Genomic DNA, 27,740 nt, shown 5'->3' with positions numbered 1-27,740 from the left:
TTACATTTTTGAAATATTCAGCAGGAGCCTCAGCTCACCAGGAAAGCTAAATCGGTCAGCCCGGGGGAGCTATGTGTTAATCACCTTTGCTACCAAGTCATCCTGAGCAGACCTCCGCCACAATCATTTATTCAGCTATTGGTTTCTTCGAGACCACTAGCTCTTTGAAATGAGGGGATAGTCACAGCATCCCCAGCATGGTCTGTGATAAAAGGGGCGATCCATCAAACTTTGTTGAATTGATGAAAAAGTGATGGGTCCAATTACATTCCACAGATTAGTATCTACATAAGTGATGGTAGAATATAAGAATTGGATGGAACATCACTGAAGACTGGAGCGTGTCCTCTGCTAGGGACTTTCTTGCTTAAGCAGTCTTATCCCCTTCGAGAGCGATGAAATCCCCAATACATTGTGCATTGACAGTGACTGAAAACAAGGCCTTTCTTGAAAGTTCCCAAAGTTGCTCATCAAGGACAAAAGTTTAGGGATTTCAAATACAGTCATCCATATGCTTGCTAAAGTTTGAGCACTGCTTACTGGAGGGTGATGCCCAGACTTTAGCAACCATAAGAGAAGGGAAACGGGAAGGAGCTGAATGTCTGAATAAAGATGTCTCGGACTGGAGGGCACGCTGCCTTCTATGTAATGATCAAAACTTCTTTACCCTGCCCTCTGAGAGAGAGAAAAGTTAAAGTGTTCCCACTGGCCTGTGGATTTTCTCCATTCTGTTTTGATTTTCAGTCTTTGAAGTCTTGATTTGCTTTGTTTGTTTTTATGAGAGTTAACTGAGTGATATCTTGCTACACGTCCATGACCAATATGCAGAAAAAGTCAGAGAGCATACTGATCAACAGACCAGGTTTTGGTCTTAGAAAGACCAAGGACAGAGTCTTGATTTTACATGTATTGACCATCTGACCTTGAATGGGCTTCCCTGTTGGCTCAGATGGTCAAGAATCTGCCTGTGATGCAGAGACCTGGGTTCGATCCTGGGCCAGGAAGATCCCCTGGAGAAGGGAACGGCTATTGACTCCAGTATTTTGCCCTTGACCTTGAATAAATGACCCAATCTCTTGAGCCTCAGTTGCCTTGTTCATACACTAGGAATTAGAGTAACAGAAAGCCTCTCACAGACTGTTAGGCATCGATAGAGAAAAAAAAGCATGAAAAATACTTAGCAGGCTCCTGCGTTCATCATTTAGTTTGTGTTTTAGTCATGGTTATGAGTAAATTCCATCAGCTCTAAAAAGCACGTTTACTCCCAACTTATCTCTGAAGTCAATCAGGATGCATCTTGTAATCTGGGGCACCTAATGGAGTGGCACGTAAATCAGGCTGCCGCTTACAGTAGATGGCGCCTTAGGTGTGAGGAAAGAGATCTCCGTTAGAACCACTGCCGGTCTCAGGACGGGGCTGTTTTGAGCATCGGGTCTCGATGGCTAGGGCCCGTTTGCCATCCTGGGGCAGTACTATTCCTGACTGCGTATCTCCTCCCCATCAATTGAACTAGGGAAACTCAGAGCCCCAGTGGTTTCCTAGTGATCTTTGAAAATGTGTTTTCCGTGTCACAAAAGATGGTATGATATCCTCAACAAAGAAAGTCTTAAACCTGAACTAAAAAAGACCCTAACAAGGAAGCTGGTCACTTAACTGACTCACACCCAAATTCACTAGGCCAGCGTCCAGGAGCGCTTCCTGACCCGGTTCTGGCTGTGTCCGTGAGCAAAGCCACCTCACGCTCTCTGTTTCCACCATCTTTACCACGCACGGCTTCCTGTCTCCAAAGCCCTCAGGGACCCGGCCCGAAGCCTCTCCTGGCCTGGCTGGGTTCCCGCTGGGTTTCCTTCATGCACACCGTCTGCACCGTCTCCACAGGCAATCTCTCTGAGTTTTCCTTATTACCAAAATGGCAAGGGCCAGGACAAACCAATTCTATGACTGAGTCTAGTCTTGTCAATGGTATTCATCTGTATTCTTCTTGAGAGTTCATCACGAAGCTTTGTAACCATGCCATTAGGGTTGGTTTCTCTTAATATTCAGTTTGAAAGCTGAAATGATTCAAAGTAAAAGACATAATTTGCACCCATAGCTTCCACAAGCCGTGAGATAAGTGTGATATGATAATTGTTCAGTGGCCACAAATTCCCTGTTGAATCTAGACTGGTATTCTGACCTGCTCGGAACAGTAGAATTTGGAGAAAATGATGGCATGTCGTGGAAATTCAGGAGCCTGAGCTTCAAGACACTTTGCGTCTTCTACCTGTGCTCATATCAGAGGCTGGCCCAAGCTTCCATCCATGGGGACGCCTGGATGACTGAGCAAAAGAGGCCCATCCATCCCCGGGAAACCCAGGGACTGACAGCTGAACCCAGCTTCATGAATGAGCTCAGGAGAGACCAACAGAGGAACCCACAGTCAGCCACCATACTGCAAACAGACTGTTGTTCTTTGAGGACGGTACATTTAGAGTGGATTTTACACACCAGTAGGTAGGACCGAAAGAAGCAAAGGCTTTTTCAATAGTTAAAACATATGCCACTAAATTAGAGACCGAGAGACGGCCTGTAGGAAGAAATCTGACAATAAGACCTGAGAAAAAATCTGTATTTTTTCCTGAACTTTTGTTTCTGCCACCCCAGTGTTTGTGAAAGACTTTAGGCTTAACAGAGCTGTAAAGATGAATGCTTTGAATTTTTTATGGATCTTTCATAAAACTATGATCATGTGCTCTTCAGACAAGTTTCATGTCCCTATTTAAGATTTCTCATACTGTGACGTGCAAAATTGACACGATCAGCTCAAGAAGCGGGAAGTATCCTAGAATAAGGGGTGATGCTTCCTGGTTTTTCCCATTTTAAGATGTTTAAGAAGAGGGTGATCTAGAACAGGGCCACACTACCTGTCGTATGTTTTGTACACCTGTAAGCAACTAATGATTTTTACAGTTTTTAAACGGTTGACAGACAAAATGGAAAGAATCAGACTATTTCATGATATATGGAAATTATATGTAATTCCCAGTTCAGTGTCCATAATCATTATGGGGACCCAGTAATGCCCCTTCATGAATGTACTGTCTAAGGCTACTTGTTTACTAAACAACAAGGTTGAGTAGTTGTGAGGGAGGTTGCATGCAAAGTCTAAAAGGTTTGCTACCTTGCTTTTTATCGAAAAAGTTTGCTAACTCTTGGTCTAGCATGCAGATCTGAGCATTTTCTTTTTAGATTGCTGTCATATGTTATATCCCAAGGCAGTATTTGGGAATCCATAAATAAACACACCCAGCTGATGTCTTCACTTCATCCTCACAGGCCTCACAGCTTGCTTGTCTGATGTGGAGACGTGTAAGGGTGTTAATGTCCTGAATTAGGGGAAACGCCGAGGGTGGGAGAGACAGAGCGAGAGAGGGGTGAAGCACGGAGTCAGTGTCTGTTGATCGGAACTGGAGGGGTGACTTGAAAAAACCCTTCTGATGAAACTGGAGCCCATTATACAGAGTGAAGTAAGCCAGAAAGAAAAACAACAATACAGTATACTAATGCATATATATGGAATTTGAAAGATGGTAACGATAACCCTATATGCGAGACAGAATAAGAGACACAGATGCATGGAACAATTATATGGACTCTGAGGGAGAAGGTGAGGGTGGGACGTTCTGGGAGAATGGCATTGAGACATGTGTATTGTCATATGTGAAACAGAGCACCATTCCATGTTCGATGCATGTGACAAGGGCTCAGGGCCGGGGCAATGGGATGATCCAGAAGGATGGGATGGGGAGGGAGGTGGGTGGGGGGTCCGGGAAGGGGAACACATGTAAACCCATGGCTGATTCATGTCAATGTATGGCAAAAACTATTGCAATATTGTAAAGTAATTAGCCCCCAACTAAAATAAATAAATTTATAAAAAAAAAAAAAAAAGCATACAACCAAAAAAAAAAAAAAAAACCCTTCTATATGTTTCTTCTTGATACTTCCTTTAAATACAGTTTTTGTTTATAGATCAGAGCGGATTTTGAAGAGTTGGAATAGCAAACCTCTAAGAGCATTAGCCCTAAAGAATGACTTTTTCTTTCATATTTGCTGCCATCATCAGCAATTAAAAGTCTTCAACAGATCTTCTTGTGACAATGTCATTGACAATTGATAAATAAATACAAAAGTAAAAAGCCTAGACACATCTTGCCTGCCTGGCCTTCCCAGACTGCAAACTCCTTCTTCCCAGCCGAACTTAAAGAAAGAAAGTAAAAGTGAAGTCGCTCAGTCCTATCTGACTCTTTGCAACCCTATGGACTGTAGCCTACCAGGCTCCTCTGTCCATGGGATTTTCCAGGCAAGAGTACTGGAGTGAGCTGCCATTTCCTTCTCCAAGGGATCTTCCTGACCCAGGGATTGAACCCAGGTCTCCCCTAACTTACAGGTGCTCCCAAATCATCCTGTGCATTATTTTAAAGTCATATTCAGATTCATTCATATACTTTGCTTCTACAACAGTTTGAGGCATTATGGAATGTAATCTCAGAATCCCAAAGAGATCCTGAGGGACACATTTGGTTAGAGGAACAATCATGGTTAGATATGGAAGAATTTTTCATTGTTTTCTGGGAATGACACACCATTACACGGAATGGAAGAGAAGAAAACAGGTGCGTGTTCTCTCTGCATCACTAGATAGTTTCTTGCTAAAAAGAAAATATGATTTCTTGTTAGCAAGGAACTTTCTAAATAACATATAAAACCTTCTCCTTTCTGGGCTATGTGCCTCTTTTCCCATTTCTTTTTAACTTTTCCTATTAGACCATATGCTAATATTTATTACTTGTGTATTTTAACTTTGTGAGCATATGTATTGGTTTAGGTAGTTTTTGAAAGTAATTTTGCTTTGATCCACCTCCCAAATTACATTGTGTTTACTACATTCCTGAATAGGCTAAGAGTAGTTCAGCAGGAACCATTATACAATGAGAGAATTTTGGAAGAAGCATACATTATTATAAAAACTTTCTAGAGTGAAAAGTGTTCAAATTTTACAATGGAAGGAACAGGAACGATTTGCTGTGTGTCATATGGGATCTCTGAAGCACTAAGAACTAGATCTCTTTTTGCCTCATTTCCCCCAAACCCAAAGAAATCCAAAGGCTATGGATATGCTCACTACATTTTATCTTTACTTCTTAGCTGTTGAGATTTTTTGTTTTCTCATCAGGTCTCACATATGACACTACCTGTGTTAGATTTTAATTTAAATACTAACTAAATTGTAGTAAAGGAATGTTAATTTAAAGCCATGACTGTGAGTGAACAAGTGGATTTATGTAGTGAGCATTTCTTAGGCCAGTCTATCACTTAGGATATATACATGTAATAGAAAGTATAATACAAAATTGCCTAAGAAAAAAAAAATAAACTGTTTTGTTGGCTTGCTTAGCTGAAAATGCAAACTTAGGTGAAACTCAGTGTTGGCTGACTCAAAAGATCAGTGCTGGAATCATTAATGCTGTCTCCATTCTATAGTCCAAAGTGCCACCTTCTTCCTAAAATGTCATAGGATGATAAAAGGGACACTGTTTCTTACTATAGAAGAGAGAGAACTCTATCTTTCTAAGGTGAATGAGAAAGAACTTCCTAAGAAGACCTCAATAACCGGGTCTTTTGTGCTCCACTGGTCACACTGTGACACTTACACACTCCCGGGCCAATCCTTGTACAGGGATGGAGTTTCGGTACTTAGACTTGAGGCTCAGGATAAGAAGAGGTCAGCTCTGAGTCTCATGGGCTGTGTGCCTGTTTGAACATAACTAAGATACTTCAGAAAGAAAGAGAAGGAAATAAGTGTCCAGTATCCACTTGACCCAGCTCTATGAGTATGAAATACAGTAACATTAATATTACAGAACAACTGCATCCTTTTTCCTTTATTGGCTTGTTTTTATACTGTTGTTATGACCAATAAAGGTGCCAAATAGATGAAAGATTCTGTATGTGTTAAGTTCATTACCACCACTAAAGTAATTCTAAAATGACTTTTCCTTGTTTTCAATTGAACTCTAAAGTAACTGTCTTATATAATTTTTAAAATGACTGCTGACTAGACCATGACTGCAAACTTGACCACAACCAATTTTAGAATGTTTTCTTCACTCCACACCCATTAGGAATCACTTCCCATTTGCCCCAAGCCATTAATCCGTTTTTTGCCTCTATAGAGTTGCCTATTCTGGACATTTCATGTAAATGGACGGATGCAATTTGTCTTTTGGGGTCTTTTGACCCCATTTAGAACTTTGCTAAAATTTGTATAATATGAAATTTACCATGTTTAATTTTACAGTTCAATGGCATTAAGTACATTCAAATGTGCAATCGTCACCACCATCCATCTCCACAACGTTTTCATCTTCCCAAACAGAAACTCTGTACCCATTCAGCAACAGCTCCCTTTCGCCTCCAAGCAGCCCTTCTCACACCCCGTCCTACTTCTGTCTCCATGAGGTCTCATCGAAGTGGAAGTGGCCTAAATTTGTCCTTTAGTCTGGATAATTTCACTTGGCACAATGTCTGTAAGGCTCGTCCATATTGTAGCACATACTTGAAATTCATTCCTTTCTCTTTGTGTGTGTGGGTGAGTTGTTCAGTCATGTCCAACTCTTTGCAACCCCATGGACTGCAGCCCCCCAGGCTCCTCTGTCCATGGAATTCCCCAGGCGAGAATACTGGAGTGGGTTGCCATTGCCTTTTCCAGGGGATCTTCCTGACCCAGGGACTGAAGCCCAGTCTCCCGCACTGCAGGCAGACTCTTGACTGTCTGAGCCCGCAGGGAAGCCCCCTTTCCCTTTGCCCGTTCTAGAGGACAGCTCCTTGCAGTCGGGGTCCAAGCATTCTGGGCCTGGTGAGCACAGTGGGCGTGAGCCGTGGGGAACACTGGGGGTGTTTCTCCAGGTTGGGAATTGTGTGATCCCTCCTTTTTTTAATTGACATGTAGTTGACATACAATATTATGTGAACCTAGTAAAAAACCACCAAATTGTGCACTTACCTGGGTGAATCTCATGGTATCTGAATTATACCTCAGTAAAGGTGTTGAAGAAAAGGGGGAAAGCTACACATGTTCAATATAACATTATTAGACATTCTTGAAAGTTTTCAAAGAGGAGGTAAAAAGTTATGGCTAAGTAAACTATGGTCATTTTATGGTAACTCAATTAAATATTATATATGCATTAGAGGTAATCATGAGTATTCTTTCCTGGAGAATCCCACGGATAGAGGAACCTGGCAGGCTGCAGCCCACAGGGGTCGCAGTTGCAGAGTCAACTTGACTGAGCGACTAAGCATGTGTGCACTAAAGCCGTGTGGAAACGTTTTGTAATGGTGTAAAAAAACACAAGACACCAGATTGGTAAAAAAAAAAAAAAAAAAAAAAGAATGCATATGGATAATGACCGGAAAAGAAATGGGAAAAAGTAACAATCAATGTGTTGAAGTATTTGGCTCAGAAGCAAATCTTTAAACATTTTTTCTATTGTCACTGTTTTATAAAGAAGGGAAGGGGACATCGCCCTGACTGGAAAAGACTAAGAAATGAAATGGCAAGTTCATAACTCAGAAGAAAGCCTTCTGGCTGTAATATCCAAATGCACGAATCACTGCGTGCTTCCTACTGTCTAGGCTTACCACTCAAACACATGCTACTTTTTAAGTCAACAATTCAACAGAAAGTAGACAGTGTCCGCCCATCACATAAGTCAGTCGCCTGCGAGCCAGGACAGTGAAGTGATCTGCAAGGATCCTGCAAGTCACTAGGCTGCTCAGCTCTGGGCATCGAAGGCTTTGGCTCCTCGGTTTTGACTTTCTATGCTGTTTTGTTTAGGGGGAGCTGTTGTGACAAGTGACTGTTCACTGGGGACTTAAAACACTGGAAAGCACTCTTCCCCCATTCTGGAGGCCAGGTGCTCACGATCAAGGCGTCCACACGGCCACCCCCTCTCTCGCCTCTCCCAGGTCCAGCGGTTGCCGGTGTTCCTGACTCGTGAGCATCTCGCTGTCTCTGTTCCAGCTCCACATCGCTTTCTCCACTGTGTCGAGTTGACCTTCCTCTCATCTCTGTTAGAAGGATGCAGGTGACGGCACTTAGCACTCACCTGGAAAATCCGGGAAATCTCCTCTCCCCAAGATCCCTGGCACCTTTTGCCACATAAGGTGATAGTCAGTCTTTTGCTGTGGAAGACGATAATCACAGCTCCCAGAAACTCAGATCCGGACCTATCTTTGGGACCACCTTTCAGCCAACTAAACATTCCAGGCTAAAAGCCTGATTAAAAGGAAATTCCCGTCTCTCTCGATCTCTGATGAGTTCCTAGCACCTAACGCAAGACACTGTTTGATAGAAAGTGAAAGTGTTAGTCGCTCGGTCCTGTCTGACTCTTTGCGACCCCATGGGCTGTAGCCCACCAGGCTTCTCTGTCCATGGGGTTCTCCAGGCAAGAACACCAGAGTGGATTGCCCTGCCCTCCTGCAGGTAATCTTCCCGACTCGGGGATCCAACCCGGTCTCCCGCATTGCAGGCAGACTCTGCCATCTCAGCCACCGGGTAACGTTTGTTGAATGAATAAATGAATAAGTGCTTCAGTCTGTGGGAGCAGAGAGTGCCCTGACCCTGGTAGGAGGTGCCCTACTGTGCAAAAGAAGCTACGGCTGAAAGGGTAGCTGAGGACGTGCGGATTATTCTCTATGACAATAGATAGTCTCATGAAAAGCTTTGACCACAGGAATGCCCCAGGTGAAGGCAGAGACATAAGAGAGCAGCTGCTGCGTGAATCTCCTCCCTGTGACGGCTGAGAAACGAAAATATAAACGGAGCAGAGGCCCTCAGAGCATCAGATCGTCTTCAGGTCTGGAAGCACCTGAGATACCGTCTAGCCCGGGTTCACACCCAGTGACAAGTAAACACGCTCGGGACACAGAGAGCTCCCGTTCAAATGCCCCCGCGCTGAGGGTCACACCGCCTGACTGTTCAGCCCGTGCCACCATTGGACTGGCCCAGGAGGGTGAAGAGGAATTAAAGCAAATATGTGTGATGAATCGCACAGGTGTTGTCTGGGGCAGCTACAAGTGCCGTCTTCTTTTTTAAGAACGTGATATTTGTTTGTTTGTTTTTTAAATGTGACGGAGCCGGGCCTTAGGAGTGGCTGCAGGCTCCCCGCTGGTCACAAGCAGTCTCTCACTGCGGCATGCGCGCTCCCTAGCCGCGGCGCACAGACTCAGCCGTGGTCTGTGGGCCTGGTTGCCCCTCGGCGTATGGGATCTTAGTTCCCCGACCAAGGATCAAACCCACCTCCCCTGTATTGCAAGGCAGATTCTTAACCACTGGACCACCAGGGACGTTCCTGTAAGTTCAGTCTGGGGAGTGTTTCCTAGCAGAGAAGACCAGCTTCCCATTTTGTCAATTTCTGTGAGCATATGAGGTTACTTGCTTTTCTAACCCACGAGAATGCTGGGCCCTCTATTGAATGTTAGGTAATTTCTACTCAGAAGAAAGGACCAGCACCAGTGATTTTCAAATTATTGATTGAAAACAATGTTTATTTTTCATCCTAAAACCCTGACAGCATGTGAATGAGCCTGACACAGAAAATGCTAGAAGGCAGGCAATATTATAGAGATGAGGTGATTTGCTGTAAGACTTATTACATTAAAGAAAAACATTGTAATTATTTTTCATATTTTTATTGAGTCATTTTTTAAATGAAAGTAGATGTGAAGAAAAAAGAATCAAACAAGACATGTGGTTTATTAACTGATGCAGCATTGTAAAATATAATAAAAAGAAAAAAATGCAGATATGTAGGCTTGAAGGAGGAGACAAGACAGAAACAAACAAAAGATAAATTATTTAACAACCTTGTCTAGAAAATTTATTGGATTGATTTTTAACATTTTTATAAGTAAATCTGGAAAGTCAATATCCAGGCTAGTTCAAGGGATAGTGCCTTTTAATGTCAAAATGCTTATATTTTAAGAGCACATTTCTCACCCCATTTCTCCTAAGATGATGTCTAAGCAAAAGACATGCATTTAAGCTTCTTTGAATATTTTCAAACTGGAGGTTATTTTGGCATGAGCGCAAAGTTTTTCAATATTAAACACATTATGAAGATAAGATAGCTGAAATTCTTCATGGAAAAACCCAGCAGAAAAATCCAGACTCGATCGGGTTCAGTTGTCCGACTGCAGGGTTGGAACGCGGCCTGTGAAGGAATGGCGTGCACGCTCACGCCCCTCGGCTGGGAAGGCATCTTGCTCTGTGCTGAGAGCCGTGCTTCGGTTCTTCTGGGTCTGTGCTCCCAAAGCTTGTGTTTATGAACTGAATCAGGTTGATCTGAACCACATTAAATCTCAGTCAATATTTTCTGACTAAACGAGGAGTGAAGTGTGTGGGTGGCCTCTGAACTGAGTGTGGAAAGGTCTGCTTTACGTTCAAACCACTGCCACTGGCTGGGAACAAAGCTGAGGTTTTCTTATTTCCAGTCTCGGGTTCTTCCATCAAGAACAATTTGTCAATGAATCAATTAACTATAAAAGAGCTGAAGCAATATTGAAAAAATACGAATGCATAACACGTTTGAGTGCCTCTGTGTCTCTGCCACGTAACTGTATATATTTTCTTTTGTGTGTCGTATCCTGTGAGGTGTGATTGCCGCCCTCCCTGCCACAAGTGAGGTTAAATCAAGAAGGGTCCTGAAACAGTTAAATTTTAAAAATAACAAAACATAAGAGAAAGGGCATTCCAGGTTGCATGGGAGAGGAAATTTTTAAGAAAACTGTTTTTACACTGTTATTGAATTGTGCCTCAAAAAACAACCTCGAGAGTTGATTTGTTTTGAAAAAGAAATGTCAAGAAAACATTTCCTTCATGCTCAGATCTGGTCTCTAGCCTCATTGTGTACATAAATTCTGAAGTTCTGGAACCTGCCTCCTTTAGTTTTATAAAACTTTACTCTTGGAACCCAAATACTAGGACATTTTTTGACAGAATATTTCATATATCAGCTTTTAATGCCAGTTTTGACACAGCATCCTCTGATGAACTTGGGTAAATAAATGAGATCAAGCTGCGTGAATCTTGCCCTCCAGATGCATTCCAGGATTTCTGTCTCCCAAGGAAACAGCAAATAATGGACACGTCTTTTTTTCCCCCTCCAGGGGTACAAGGTTTCTTTGTGCCCCAAGCAAAATTTCCAGACACAAATATTTGCTAAGGAAAAGAACTCACAAACATGGAACAGCTACTTAAAACTTGGCAGCACATCCCACAACTGCTAATAAGGATGCTGTGAGCAGGATGTTGGCTGGAGCCTGCCCCATTGTGGACAGAGAGGGGCAGAGACGTGAAGAAGGGAACGCAAACAAACATCGGGTGAGACTGGCTTGGCAAACAGGGTTTTGGCTACAGAATCAACTGTACATCAAAGGACCATCAGGAAAAATTATACGTAGAGGCATTTCCCAAGTGTAGGCAAGAAAATATCAACCAAGATGATTACAAGTAGCTTTATATCAAAGGAATGTGAAGTCAGAGCCCAGGATACCCCAGAGATGGTGAGAGCTTTCTCAGCATCACTAAAACAGCAGATCAATCCAATCCATTCAGCCAAATGGATGGTCAACTCAGTTAAACAAATATCAGTCAAATCTAGTGCCAGACTCAGTTAACTAGGAAGCAGTCCGCCAATACTCATGCCTGTTGTGTATCTACGTAATAGGCACAGTGGCAATTTGGTACATGGGAAGACTGCATTTTTGCTAGAGTAATTAGAGGCATAAATGCAAATCCTTTAGAAGGCATTCCATATATTTCAGGGCTTCCCTGGTGGCTCAGCAGTAGAGAATCCGCTAGCAATTCAGGAGACGCAGGAGACACAGGTTAGCTCCCTGAGTCTGGAAGATCCCCTGGAGGAGGCATGGCTACCCCCTCCAGTATTCTTGCCTGGAGAATCCCGTGGACAGAGGAGCCTGGTGGGCTACAGTCCATGGGGTCGCAAAGTCAGACACAATTAAAGTGACTTAGCACTATATATTTCAGTAACTTCTCAGCATCTTCCCCAACACACCCTGGTATCCTTCCTGGATGCTGAAACTTCTCTGCCCAACCAGCCCCTCACTGCTACCAGCTTCACCCTCTATAGTCCACACTTTTAAGTAACAGCCAAATTGGTCCTCTCAAAGCATAAGCTGTGTCATGCCTTCCCCTTGATTACCATTCCGCTTCGCTTTTTCTTCTGATATGAATCAAAGTCAAGCTTTTCAGTGTGACCTGCGGGGATCTATCTGGTCAGGGCAGAGCCTTCCTGCAACCCCTATGACTCTCTTCTGTCCTGAAACACCCGAGCTTGTCACTAATGCTGGGCTTTGCACTTGCTGTCTCTTACACCTGGAAAGTTCTTTTCTTTCCCTCTCATCACTTAGCTCTGAAGTGTCCTATCTCAGAGGCTTCCTCTGACTGTCTCAGATAAAACAGCCACTTCCTCCATACCAATTACTCGCTTTCCTGCCACCCTTTCCAGTTTTTCATAGTACATATTCATTCTGAAATTATGCAGTTTCTTGACTTCGTTTCATATTTACTGGCTTCCTCTTAGATGGTAAGCTTCTTTAGAGCAGGTACCCGGTGTGGGAGACATAGTGACCCAAAGACGTCAGCATCCTAGTCCTCAGAAACGTAAATATGTTTCCTTACATGGCAAAGGAGCCTTTGAAGCCATGATTAAGTTAGGATCTTGAGATGCGAACAGTTCTCTGGATTATCCAGATGGACCCAGTATAATTACAAGAGCCCGTGTAAGAGGGAGACAGGAGGGCCAGAGTCACAAAGAGGAGTTGGAAGAGAGAACGGGTGGTTGGAGTGATGGGCTTGGCAAATGGAGAAAGACACGAAGAGCTGATTCCCTGAGCACGTGGCCCCTGGGAGCCCCCGAAGGCAAGGAGACTGAACCCCCCTCCTGTCTGCAGAAAGGCTCACCTCGAGAGCTCCTTGAGTTTCGTCCGGTGAGGCTAACTTCAGACTTCTGACTTTCATGACTGTAAGATAACAAATATGTATTGTTGTGCTTCTTTTCTAGGGCAGCAACGTGAAACTAATGCACATGTTTGCTTTGCCCCATGCTGAATCTACCCTGTCCATACCTGCCTAACACATAACAAATAGTCAATAAATATTTGTGGAACACACAAATGGTAGACTACATGCTGAAATTCCCTGTGGGCAGATGTGAGTGCCAAAGTCATTTAGACCGTGGACAATAAGATTATGGTTTCAGGCTCCAGTTGTTTTAAAAACAGCAACTGTCCCCCTCCCCATTCTCTTTTGGTTATTTCTCTTGGTGGGGCAACCAAACATAGTAAATGATATGCTGATTGTATCATTCAGAAGACATTTAAATTATGACCCCTGACAACTTCAAGTTCTACTGCGAGCTGCTTATGAACACTTACCTGACTCCTTGGAACTGACCCACAGAGATTAGCATGTACAGGATGGATATATGTGACTCTAAGGGAACAGACTTTCAGCACATGTGAACATTTTGACAGAGGCAACAGTTGTGTCAGGAATATGGCTCTAGGTTTTAAATTTCATAACCAACACTGCTATGCATGGAGTCGTCCCTTTGGGAAATACATGGTGTCCATTATGTTTCTGATTAGTTTCTTGACATGATATCCCCATGGGCTTATTTCTAAGTACAGGAAAGCAGAAATGTAATCAGAAGGAAATGCATAAACTGTAAGTCAGGTTACTGTTAATATCCAATACGACTGACTCATAATGGCATTTACCCAGGTAAATAAGCTGAAGATTAATGCTGAGCCCTTTACTAAAGCTCTCTGAATATTAGAGAAACACATACTACAAATGCAGTGTGTTTCCTTCCTGCACCAAATATTCAACTAGGGAAAGGCAAACTTCAAAAGCATCAGAAATTGCATTTGAATGAAGAGCCAAATGCCAAGCACATTTCAAAGACTTCTTTTCTAGAGTTTTAACTCCTGGGAGAATTCATCTTTTTGTAATCTGTCCTCCTTCTGAATCCAAAAAATACTTCAAAACAGAGGCACTCTAATATAATAATATAAAGAGGCTGTGGGTGTGATCACTGATCCCCTTTCTCTATGAACTCTGAATGAAATAGAAACTATTTACATGGATTCAGTCCAACAAGTGATTTTACTGGTCTAATGTAGCATGTGGCATCTTGAGACATAAAGTGAAAGTGAAAATCGCTCAGTCGTGTCCGACTCTTTGCGACCCCATGGACTATACAGTTCATGGAATTTCCAGGCCAGGATACTGGAGTGGGTAGTCTTTCCCATCTCCAGGGAATCTTCCAAACCCAGGGGTCAAACCCAGGTCTCCTGCATTGCGGGCAGATTCTTTACCAGCTAAGCCACAGGAGATGCCCCCGTGAGATATAAGCAAACTTTTATAAAAATTACTTAGCCACAGTGCCTGGCATGTAGGAGCTTGGTTCCCCCACCGAGGATCAAACCCACACCCTCTATGCTGCATTGGACCACCTGACCCGCCTCCTGTGAAACCTGCGTGCAGGTCAGGAAGCAACAGTTAGAACCAGACGTGGAACAATGGACTGGTTCAAAATTGGGAAAGGAGTACGTCAAGGCTGCATATTGTCACCCTGCTTATTTAACTTATATGCAGAGTACATCATGCAAAATGTCGGGCTGGATGAAGCACAAGCTGGAATCAATATTGTTGGGAGAAATATCAATAATCTCAGATATGCAGATGACAGAACCCTTATGGCAGAAAATGAAGAGGAACTAAAAAGCCTCTTTGTGAAGGTGAAAGAGGAGAGTGAAAAAACTGCCCTAAAACTCAATTGATCTTAAAACTAAGATCATGGTATGTGGTCCCATCACTTCATGGCAAATAGAAGGGGAAACAATGGAAACAGTGGCAGACTATTTTCTTGAGCTCCAAAATCACTGCAGACAGTGAGTGCAGCCATGAAACTAAAAAAACGCTTGTCCTTGGAAGAAAAGTTATAACAAAACTAGACATTGTATGAAAAAGCAGAGACATTACTTTGCTGACAATGATCTGTATAGCCAAAGCTATGGTTTTTCCAGTAGTTATGTATGGATGTGAGAGTTGGACCATAAAGAAAGCTGAGCACCAAAGAATGGATGTTTTTGAGCTGTGGTGTTGGAGAAGACTCTTGAGAGTCCCTTGGACTGCAAGGAGATCAAACCAGTCTATCCTAAAAGAGATCAGTCCTGAATATTCCTTGGAAGGACTGATGCTGAAGCTGAAACTCCAATACTTTGGCCTCCTGTTGGGAAGAACTGACTCATTGGAAAAGACCCTGATTCTGGGAAAGATTAAAGGCAGGAGGAGAAGGGGATGACAGAGGTTAAGACGGTTGGATGGCATCACTGATTCGATGGACAAGAGTTTGAGTAAGCCCCAGGAGTTGTTGATGGACAGGGAAGCCTGGCGTGCTGCAGTCCATGGGGTCACAAAGAGTTGGACACGACTGAGCGATCAAATAACAAAGATAGTGCTAATGAACTGGGGGATGCATAGGGAAATAAAGAATTCGGATCTTTCATGAGGTTAGTAAGCCACTGAGAGAAACCTCGGACAACCTAACGCTAATACCTTTTATTATTTTCAAACAATATAAAATGTTTAGCCAATTTTAGTTTCACAAAAGCAATTTGACTGATACAGGGAGACGAACCAGAAATACTAGAAATAATTTGAGAAGAGTACAAAGTAGTATGTATTCAGGTGGCAAACTAGTTCTGGCAACACATGCTATAGGTAAGAAAGGAGTTTGATGTAAGCTTCATGGAGCTCTGTTGAGTTTCCCTTAAGTTTCTCTTGACTTTCTAGTAAAAAGAAATTGTCCCGTTCTTTTTCTTGTTTGCACCGATGTATGCATTTATCATGAAAGAACAGGGAAGACTGGCGTGCTGCCGTCCACGTGAGTCAGACACAACAGAGAAACTGAACAACATGCGTTCGTCACATATAGGCAGGGGGAAATATGTCAATATTAGAAGCAAAATATGTCTTTATGGATGACCTAGGTGGTACTGTTCATTACAAACTGTGAAAAAAATCTCATATAGACTGTTGAATCAATATTTAAATGATATAGGAAAGTCTGTTAGCACCATAAAAATATGAATATATTAATTTCCTAAAAAGAACTTATACATAACATTGTCAATGGAAGTAATTTTGTTTGAAATGCCACATTACCATATTATAGTTACCATCAGCATTATGGTACAGAAAGGTCACTTCCCTGCCACTTCCTTAGAGTGGAAAAAGTCAGCGAGTCTCAGTTGTCAATTTTAGAAAATTTTCTAGTTTTTCCTTAGATTCTCAAAATTATTTCTTAAGATATTAAATTGCTCCATTTTCATCTGTTGCTAATATTTTTCACATATTGGAGCATCAGCTTTGGCGACAACCACTGAGCGGAATCATTTCCGGTTCGTTTAAGTTCTTATTCAGTCTTACTACCACTCTCTGAAGCTGTTTGTTTGTTTCTGATTGGAGGATAATTGCTTTATAATGTAGTGTTGGTTTCGGCCGTACGACAGTGCTAATCAGTCATACATATACTGCCTGTCTCAAGTCCCTAAAGGACGATCCAGGTATATATATATAACTACATAACTATACGTGTATGTAGTTATACAGATGGAATATAGAACGATAGGTAGTTATATAGGGTTGGCCAAAAAGTTCATTCGGATGTCCATAACCTGTTACAGAAAAACATATATGTGTGTGTGTGTGTGTGTGTGTATACATGTATATATATATGATATAGGACCAGGTGAGGCACATATATATACATATGTGTATATGAAGGTGTGTTTGTGTGCATGTCCACCTGCCAGTGAAGGAGATGTGGGTTCAATCCCCGGCTCAAGAAGACCCCTGGAGAAGGGAATGGCAACCCACTCCAGTGTTCTTGCCTGGAGAATCCCATGGACAGAGGAGCCTGGAGGGCTACAGTCCATGGGGTTGCAAAGAGTCAGACACGACTGAGCGACTAAACAATAGCAGCAGCACACGCATATACACACATACAGGGATGTGTGTGTGAGCTTTGGCTTGAAGAGCACAATTTTGTTTTTTATTGATTTTGTGTACTAAGGATTTTCATAGCTATACATATTCTTACTCATGCGTATAGACAAATGCATGTTTTTTTTCCATAAAACACCACTGCTCTATAGTCTTTTTAATACAATTCTCATAGATATTTTATTTGAAATATGAAGTTAATTCAAACCATGTGAGGGGTGAGCCCTTGCTGTTTTGCTCAGAAGTTCTGGGGCCTCAGGTGATGCTCTGTACTGTGATGTAATGAATCTTGAAACAACTCGTGTTTTAAGTAGTCACCTTCTGTCACCTCCTTTGAGTTTTAGGTTTGCACAGATGACCGTTCTGTATGTGGGGAACAGACAGAAATGCACCGTTTAGCATGACTAACTCAGTCTGTACCCAACATGCTTTTCTTTGCAACTGTGTCTTGCTTCCATGCGTCGTTAAGTGACATAACAATCAAATGGTTTCTCAATAAAGTGACAACTTCACTTCATGTTTGATGCACAGGTCTGTGTGATCCACGATCATAAACTGAGTTTTTAAAACTGAAGAAGAAGAGACCCCTTGGGAGTTACAGAGGCAGAATGATTTTTTTTTTTTTCCTATTGCAAACTTACCTGATAAATGTGGCCCCATCAGCTTGGGTCTTATGTTGGTATTCTGTGCTCCATTTGCCTTTACTGGTGTGTTCTTTAGAAAACACACCCTCTGTGGTTAAGGGTTTTTCTGCTCTGACATTGCTATTGAATTTTGTTTCACTCATTGAGTTTTCTGGGATATTGCTATTGACTGTGTGCAAAATTATCTCCTTGGGGCAGAAAATTCATCTGAACATAGAAACGCTTGACTGCATCCCAGGAGAGAGCCTGTAATGTCTGACTAAAAGAGAAGTGAATTAAAACAAAATGTGTTTATATGCTATATATACATAGTGTGTGGATTTCGGAGGGTGTAGGTGGTGGACAGGTCATGAATGCAAGTTGAATACATCAATGATTGTGGTACAAATAAGAATTTCCATCACCCAAAGAAGTGTCATGGTGAAAATTTGGCTGCAACGATTTAAGTCTGAAGTTGCCCCAAGTGGTATGTTACTCATTGTATAACGTCAGATTTGGCATGAATAAGCAACCACATAAATTAGGATATTTGAATTTTTCCTGCTCCCTAATTATACAGTGTTGGAAGGTTTTTATGCAAGATGCCATTAATGCCCCCAAATACACATAATCTATGGTTGCTGTGTGACAATGAAAAGCACACCCGTGTATCCACTGCAGCTTGGAAAGGAGGAACATCACAGTCGCTTTGAAGTCTCCTGAGTTACCCTCTTTGACTGCAAACTCCTCCTCGTGCTCACTGCCCAGGTAACTGCAAGCCTGAACTGGAGTGACCCACTTCATTCCCTTTGTTTACGTCTTTATAACATAGGCTGCTGCTGCTGCTAAGTCGCGTCAGTCGTGTCCGACTCTGTGCGACCCCATAGACGGCAGCCCACCAGGCTCCCCAGTCCCTGGGATTCTCCAGGCAAGAACGCTGGAGTATCTCTAAACAACACTTTCTGCAGTTTTTGCCTGCTTTTCGTCTTTATGCACACGCAGGATTCTTCGAGCATTCTTCTGTCACTGCTTTTCCCCCTCAATGCTGTGTTTTTGAGACTCATGCATGTCGATGTAGGTCACCGTGGCTTCCTCCCTTTCTTGCCTTTTTCGGATCTACGCATGCACTGCAATCCATTAAGCCATTTTACATACCTTTGACTTGTTTCCAGAGTTTGCTCTGTTAATAATGCCACTGTCAATTTTCTTACACTAGTCGTCTTTTGTACCTTTGCACAAGTTTCTGTAGATGATATACCTAGGAATAGCATCACTGGGTTATAGGATACACACTTCTTTCACTTTTCTAGGTAATGACACATTGTTTTGAAAAAATGATCGTACAAATGTACAAGCCCACCAGCAAAGTATGAGGGTGGCCCTCAATTCACAGAAACTTTTGTTTAGCCAACTTTTAAATTTTGGCCACCTAGTGAGCATGTAGTGACATCTCTTTGAAATTTGAATTTGCATTTTCCTGCTTACCAAGGGCTTCCCTGGTGGCTAAGACAGTCAAGACTCCACCTGCAATGCAGGAAACTGGGGTTTGATCCCTGGGTTGAGAATATCCCCAGGAGGAGGGCATGGCAGCCCACTCCAGTGCTCTTGCCTGGAGAATCCCATGGACAGAGGAGCCTGGTGGGCTGCAGTCCATGCAGTTGCAAAGAACCAGGCAGGACCAAGCGACTAACACTTTGACTTTCCTTTTTCTCTTACTGATCACCCGTGAAGAAGAACAGCTTTGCACACAACCTGATAATAATTTTGTTTTTTCCTCTCTGGGATGCTCATTTGAATCTTCTGCCAAATTTTCCATTGGGCTTATCAGCATTATTATTTCTGCTTTTAAAGTGAATGTGTTTTGCATTTTGTTACTAAGTATGATGTTTGATGTAGATTTTTAAATACTTTTTATTGTTAGAAAGAGCTTCCTTCAGATTTTAGTAGGTTGAAGGTTTTTTTCATGAAAGTGTACTTAAAAATTGTCAAATGCTTAATAATTTTTCAGTATTAGAATGAACATGAATTTTTCACTTGAACTAATCTTGCTCTTTTGACATAAAACCAACTTATTTATCATAGTTTTCAATTTTAAGTACCCTCCTTGTTGAAGATTTTTTTCATCTAAGCTTATGACTCACTGCCCTGTAGTACAAATACCTTCTACTATCCTTGTCTCATAAAATTACTTATAATTTTTCCCTGTAAAATGTTATGTAAAAGTAGAATTTATACAAGATAGCAATTATCTACTTATTGAAGTTTGTAAACATTTTTGAGAAACCATCTGTGCCCATTTAAACATTTTAAATGACTGTTTCAATTTAGTTCATTGTTGTCAGTTTATTGAGGTTTTAAATTTTTGAGTCATCCCTAATACTGTTTGTTTATACTGTGGTTGGAGAGAATGTATATGCTACAGTTTGTAAATAGTTTTATATATGTCCATTTCATTAAGCATATTAAATATGTTACTCACACATTCTGTTTTTTTACCAGTAAAAAAGACTCTGTTTTATATGTTTAATATTGGATGTATTAAAATGTTTGATATCTTTATATTTATGTTTTATATTAAACATATAAAATTTTATATGTAAAAAATTTTATATGTTTAACCTACTATTACTAAAAGGTACATTTATATAACATAGTTCTGTGTTATGGTGATTCATTAGTCTCTTGTATTTGTTTCAAATTTTGATTTCTAACTCTAATTTTATATTTTATGTTATCTGACTTGTTTCTTCCTGGGAAATTGTCTGCATTTGTGTAGTATGTTTTACTGTCTATTAATATTTTTGTGTAGCATAATTTTTCTTATATTTTTATAAGAGCAGCGGATTTTCTTTATATTTAGTATTTGGCTCATATTTATTTTACCATCATTTTACTTTCAGACTTATTGTATTATCTTGTCTTAGGTTTAAGTTTCTGTTGAAAAGCATATAACTCTTTCATTTTCCAGTCTTGTCTGACAATCTTTGTCTTTTAATTCTAGAATTTGCTCTATCTTCATTGATTGAGGTTATTGATTTTGAATTAATTTCTAACATCTCATCCATGTCCTTTTTATTTATTGCGCTTCTTTTGTTTCTGTTCTTTTTGCCTTTTTCTAGCTCATTTTTCTCTATTTTATTTCTACCCTTTTTCGTGGTTACTTGAAAACAGTCTGACAGCATATTTACCACGTGCCTGCTGCGTGCTCAGTTGCTCAGTCGTGTCCGACTCCCTACGACCCCGTGGCCTGGGGCCCGCCAGGCTCCTCTGTCCCTGGGATTCTCCAGGCAAGAACACTGGAGGCAGTTGCCATTTCTTCCTCCCGGGGGTCTTCCCGACCCAGGGATCAAACCTGCATCTTCTGCCTTTCCTGCACTGCAGGCAGATTCTTTACCACTGAGCCACTGGGGAAGCTGTATTTATTATAACCAAGTATACACTTATATTATTTTCATTCCAGATAAACATAAGCCCCTTAGAATTTATTAATGACAATCAGCTTCTGATAGCTTATGTGCAGTTCTCTACCGTAACCTCAGTTCTCTCTTGTTTTTAATGTGAGACATAGATTTTGTCATCATTTCATTTCATGTTGGTTTAGGTCCATCCCCTTGTTCTCAGTCTCTGTGTCCATTACTCCATCTTTAATCTCCCTCCTTCCTTCTGGCATTTTCTTCCACCTGATATGGCTTTTTCTGTTAATATAGAATCTTAAAAACTACACCCAGAAAGAGGAGATAGTATAACAAATGCTCTTTCCCAGCTCCCCCAGCATGATACATGTCCTGATAGCGGTCATATCGCTGTCGCACATGCCCTAAGGAATTGTTTCAAGCAACTACTATGTATTACATTTTTAGTCTAGAAAAAATGCAAAATATAACTAAGTGATAATGTATCTTTATTTAAAAAATGATGCCTTATCATGATCACACTTAAATATAAAAATAATCCCTTAATGCCATCAAATATCCAGTTAGTGTTCAAATTTCCTGCAATTATCCAATTAATATATTTTGACAATTGATTATTTAAATGAAGTTTCAAACAAGACCAAAACATAGCATTTAGTTAATAGGTCTCTTTTATCTATAAGAGTTTCTTTTTTTTTTTTTTAATTACAGGAATGAGGTTATTTTTATGTGTACAGATTGAGTGATTACAATCCTTTGGTGGCTTTTAATTTGTTCCTCTGTGGTCTGTGTGTCTTTTAAATTAGTACTTATAGCTATAGAGTTGATGAGGTTTACGACTTTTTTTTTTTTGGCCAAAATATTTTGTAGGTGCTTCTGTGTACTTTCTACTGCATTCTATCAGAAGGTATAAAATATTTCATTATCTCTTTTTCTGTCATGTTAAAATTGATCAGTGGGTTTAGTTTTTTTTTCATTCTAATCCATTCATCATACATTTCATCATCAGTCAATCTTTTTCTAGGTAATTTGGGAAAAATTGATCATTGTCTCTGTAAATAATTTCATTAAAGCTTGCAAGAAGGTAATATTCTTTCTTTCTGCGTCAATTAGCTGGAATTCCTTGATTAAGAGGTACCGTTCCTTATCAATTGCTTGGTTTCCTGCAGTGTAGTTTACACACAAAGGCAGAATACACTCATCCCTCATCGTTTTTGGATTTCCTTCCCATTCGGGTCACCGCAGAGCACCAAGCAGAGTCCCCGTGCTCTAGAGCGGGCTCTCCTCAGTCATCCGTGAGAGGCGTGTGTCTGCGTGTGTCTACGTGCGTCTGTGTGTGTCTGCGTGTCTGCATGTGTCTGCGTGTGTCTGCGTGTGTCTGCGTGTGTCTGCGTGTCTGCCTGTGTCTGCGTGTCTGCGTGTGTCTACGTGTGTCTGTGTGTGTCTGCGTGTGTCTACGTGCGTCTGCGTGTGTCTGCGTGTGTCTCTCAGGGTGTCTGACCCTGGGTGACCCCATGGACTGTAGCCCACCAGGCTCCTCTGTCCATGGCATTCTCCAGGCAAGAATACTGGAGCGGGTAGCCATGCCCTTCTCCAGGGGATCAACCTGACCCGGGGATTGAACACAGGCCTCCTCCATTGCAGTCAGATTATTTACAAACTGAGCCACCAGGGAAGCCCTATCTATTATATACATAGTGTTAGTAGTGTGTATATGTCAGTCCCAATCTCCTTTCCTTTATCAGTGTTCAGAGTAATTAATTAGTGCCATATATTAGCAATCTGTGGAAGTAGTGACGGATTTTATTTCTTGGGCTCCAATATCACTGTGGACAGTGACTGCAGTCATCAAATTCAAGAAGCTTGCTCCTTGGGAGGAAAGCTATGACAAATTTAGGCAACATATAAAAAAGAAGAGACTTCATTTTGCCAACAAATGTCCATATAGTCAACGCTATGAATTTTCCAGTATCGTATATGAATGTAAAAGTTCAACCATAAAGAAGGGTGAGCACCGAAGAACTGATGCTTCTGAACTGTGGTGCTGGAGAAGACTCTTGAGACTCCCTTGGATGGCAAGGAGGTCTAACCAGTCAGTGGTAAAGGAAGTCAACCTAGAATATTCATTGAAAGGACTGTTGCTGAAGCTAAAGCTTCAATACTTTGGCCACCTGATGTGAAGAACCAAATCATTGGAAAACCCTGATGCTGGGAAAGATTGAAGATGGGAGGAGAAGGGGATGACAGAAATGAGATGGACCCCATGGACTGCAGCATGCCAGGCTTCCCTATCCTTCACCATGTCCTGGAGTTTTCTCAAACTCATGTCCATGGAATTTAAGATGTCTTCCAAACATCTTATTCTCTGTCTCTCCCTTCTCCTCCTGCCTTCAATCTTTCCCAGCATCAGGGTCTTTTCTAGTGAGTTGACTTCACATCAGGTAGCCAAAGTATTAGAGCTTAAACTGCAGCATCAGTCCTTCCAATGAATATTCAGGGTTGATTTCCTTTAGGATTAACTGGTTGGATCTCCCTGTAGTCCAAGGGACCCTCAAGAGTCTTCTTCAGGACCACAATTCGAAAGCATCAATTCTTCGTCACTCAGATTCTTTATGGTCCAACCTTCAGTCTCTCCCACCAGAAAGCTTGCACAAGCCTCTTATCCTCATCCATCAGAGGGCAGAGAGAATGAAAACCACTATCACAGAAAACTAACCAAAATGATCATATGGATCACAGTCTTGTCTAACTCAATGAAACTCTGAGCCATGCTCTGTAAGGGTCACCAAAGACGGACGGGTCATAGTGGAGAGTTGTGACAAAACGTGGTTCCCTGGAGAAGGGAGTGGCAACCACTTCAGCATCCTTGACCTGAGAACCCCATGAGCAGTATGAAAAGACAAAAAGATACGACACTGAAAGATGAACACTCAGGTCAGTAGACGTCCTATATGCTACTGCAGAAGAGCAGAGAAATAGCTCCAGAAAAAATGACAAGGTTGAGCCAAAGCAGAAATGATGCCAAGTGGTGGATGTGACTGGTGATGTAAGTAAAGTCCCATTCTGTAAAGAACACTGATGCATAGGAACCTGGAATGTTAGGTCCATGAATCAAGGCAAATTGGAAGTGGTTAAAGAGATGGCAAAAGTGAGCATTGACATTTTAAGAATAGGTGAACTAACGTGGATGGGAATGGTAAAATTTAACTCAGATGACCATTATATCTACTACTGTGGGAAAGAATCCCTTAGAAGAAATGGAGTAGCCATCATAGTCAACAAAAGCATCTGAAATGCAGTAGTTGGTTGCAATCTCAAAAATGACAGAATGATCTTGGTTCTTTCCCAAGGCAAACCATTCAATATCACAGTAATCCAAGTCTATGCCTAAACCACTCATGCTGAAGAAGCTGAAGGTGAATGATCTATGAAGACCTACAAGACCTCCTAGAAGTAACACCAAAAAAAGACGTTATTTTCATCATAGGGGAATAGAATGCAGAAGTAGGAAGTCAAGAGATACATGGAGTGACAAGCAAGCTTGACCTAGGAGCACAGAATGAAGCAGGGTAAAGGCCAACGGAGTAGTGCCAAGAGAAGGCACTGGTCATAGCAAACACCTTCTTTCAACAACACAGAGATGACTCTACACATGGACATCACCAGATGGTCAATACCAAAATCAGATTGTTTATATTCTTTGCAGCCGAAGATGGAGAAGCTCTATACAGTCAGCAAAAACAAGACCAGGAGCTGATTGTGGCTCAGATCATCAGCTCCTTAGTGCAAAATTCAGGCTCAAATTGAAGAAAGTAGGGAAAACCACTAGGCTATTCAGATATAACCTAAATATAATCCCTTATGATTATACAGCAGAAGTGGCAAATAGATCCTTTGAATATATTCACCAGATATGTGTCCTCAAAGCCCTTTGTTTAAACTCACAGAGATAAATCTTATTAGCATAGGTAAGTGTCCAACTTAACATATAGCTAGTTTCCTTTGATTCATTCTGTTTGATAAATATGTAAAACATTTATATGGATGCAAAACCAAATTTGTAAACAAGGATAATTCCGATAATCCAGCTTTAATCTCTCTTCTCTCCACCGTGTTCCATTTCTTCCCCATAGGTAAGCGATTTCTTTAGTTCTCATATACATTTTCATTATTTAATGTAGATACATATTTGTGTGAGTGTAGTGGAGGCTGGTGGGCTGCCGTCTATGGGGTCGCACAGAGTCGGACACGACTGAAATGACTTAGCAGCAGCAGCAGCAGCAGTATGTATATATGCATAAATACAGTATACAGGCTTTTAAAAACTAAAAGTAGCATCTTTCTTTTCATCATGAATAACAAGTCCTTTTTCCACATCAGTTGATACAATTGTGTCATTTTCATCTTTAGATTAATTGATTTGTAAATATTGTTCCTGACTTGCATTCCTGCTATAAATTCTACTTCATCATGGTGTGTTTTTATTTGCATATATTGCTGAATTTGCCAGTTTTTTGTTGATGGTTTTCCTTTCATGTTCGTGGAGGAGATCGGTCTGTATTTGTGTGTGTGTGTGTGTGTGTTGTCTTTGTCAGTTTTGGTATCAGGACCATGCTGGTCTCATAAAATGAACTGAGAAACGTTCCCTTCTCTTCTATCTGTTGGAAGAGAATTTGTAAAATGGAGTTAGTTCTTCCTGATATGCTTGGGAGAATCCTCCAGTGAATAATGTATGAATCTGTGCCTAGATATTTTATTTCAGAAGCTTTTCTTTTTTACTGTAAGTTAATTTCCTTCCTGCTTGTAGCTCTGTTCTGGGTGTCTGTTGGTTTCCTGTTTATTCCCTTTGTGTTTTCTCTTCTGTCCTTCTTTGCCTCCTTGTTAATATTTTCGTATTCAGTCTTAACCTGTCTTCAGTGTTTTTGAATGTATATCTTCACAGTGGTTTTAGTGGTTGCTCTAGAGGTTACATACATTTCCAAGTTATCACAGTGTATGATCTTGTTTCAATAAGTTATCACATCAACGTGAATGTAACCACCTTACCCGTCTTGAGGCCTCTCTCCCACTTCCACCTTTATAACAAAATTGCCTTAAATATTACTTGTACATGCAGTGCAAACCACATCAGACAGTATTATAATCTTTGATTTTAATCATCAAAAGTAATTTTTAAATTTAAAGTAAGAACAGTTTTTGTATTTACCCAGATATTTACTGTCTCTGTTGCTCTTTGTTTATTATTGAAATGTTCCTGAATTTCAATTACTTTTCCTTTGCTGAGATTTTTTTTTTTCCTCCATGAGCATTTGTAATAGCTTGCTGGAGCATTTTATGATAGCTGCTTTAAGGTCTTCATCAGAGAATTCCAGTGTGTGAGTCATCATGGCACTTGGCCTCTTCTGATGCTCATTCCTCACCCCAGTTGAGATTTTCCTAGTTCTAGAGATGATGAGCAATTTCTCATCGTATCCTGGACATTTTAGGTTATGAGACTCTGGTTTCTATTTAAGTCATCTATTGCAGCATGGCAACACCCTCTTGAAGTTTAGAATACGTGTCTTTGTGGGCTGTAGTTCAAACAGATATTTCATTTAAAAGCCTTTGAAGTACTGTTTATTTTAGCCTCTCTGCTTGTGTGCTCGCCAGCGGCTGGTCTGAGAGCCAGCAGTGTTCAGGTCTCCAGGCTTGTACTGTTTTGGTTCTGCTTGGTTTCCCACAGGAGCGGCTCCAAGGTGTGCCCTGGGGCTTCTCACGCTGACTTAAAGCCTTGCTTCATCCAGATGCTCCGGATGCATCATCCTTCCCCGCTGGCGAGCTGGGAGAGTCAGTGACTTGCCCCCTCGCTGTCCTTACTGTCGGCAGGGGAGGAGCAGTGGATGAGCCCCCCAGGACGGTCTGTGTCGCCCCAGCGCTGACAAAGGGCCGGGGAAGTATTTGCTTGGGTTACTGCAGGGCAGAGACGGTCAGCCAGGAAGCTCTCCTAAGAGTGTGCCACTGGGGGGCCCGGGGCGTGTGTGTGCGTGTGTGCGTGGGGGGGTGCCCGGGGCGTGTGCGTGTGTGCGTGGGGGGGCCCGGGGCGTGTGTGCGTGTGCGTGTGTGCGTGGGGGGGGGGGCGGGGCGTGTGTGCGTGTGGGGGGGCCCGGGGCGTGTGTGTGCGTGGGGGGGGCAGGCCATGTGTGTGTGTGCGTGTGTGGGGCCCGGGGCGTGTGTGCGCGTGTGTGTGTGTGTGCGTGTGTGGGGCCCGGGGCGTGTGTGCGTGTGCGTGTGTGTGTGTGTGCGTGTGTGGGGCCCGGGGCGTGTGTGCGTGTGCGTGGGGGGGGCGGGGCATGTCTGCGTGTGCTTGTGCGTGGGGGGGGCTTGGAGCGTGTGTGCGTGTGTGCGTGTGATGGATGCCAGTCTCTAGCACAGGGCGGAGATGGTTCGTGCACAACTGCCCACCTTCTCGGAGGCCCCAGCGCAGAACAGGGAGCGGGGGTCCTAGCTTCTGGGGTTTGACCGAGGAGGGCAGGCGTGGTCGCAGGGTTTGAAGCCTCAGATCCTCTTGTACAGAGACTGCGATTTTAT

General features: G+C 42.0%; 1 protein-coding gene and 1 long non-coding RNA gene across 3 annotated transcripts in view; both read left to right on the top strand.

Annotated features, from left to right (window-relative positions):
• The window catches only part of ZNF385D (zinc finger protein 385D), a 938,617-nt gene that overhangs the window by 514,301 nt on the left and 396,576 nt on the right, over nt 1-27,740 (top strand). The window lies entirely within an intron of this gene.
• Nucleotides 24,042-25,504, top strand: LOC145517805 (uncharacterized). The gene is made up of 3 exons (XR_014062346.1): nt 24,042-24,219; nt 24,524-25,141; nt 25,355-25,504. It is a non-coding gene; the product is annotated as an uncharacterized LOC145517805 (long non-coding RNA).

The sequence above is a fragment of the Giraffa tippelskirchi genome, chromosome 8 (assembly GCF_054371585.1).
Source record: "Giraffa tippelskirchi isolate mGirTip1 chromosome 8, T2T-mGirTip1v1.2.pri, whole genome shotgun sequence".
Taxonomy (NCBI): Eukaryota; Metazoa; Chordata; class Mammalia; order Artiodactyla; family Giraffidae; genus Giraffa; species Giraffa tippelskirchi.
Note: the sequence above shows the minus strand (reverse complement) of the source record. Positions and strands in the feature narration are given on the sequence as shown.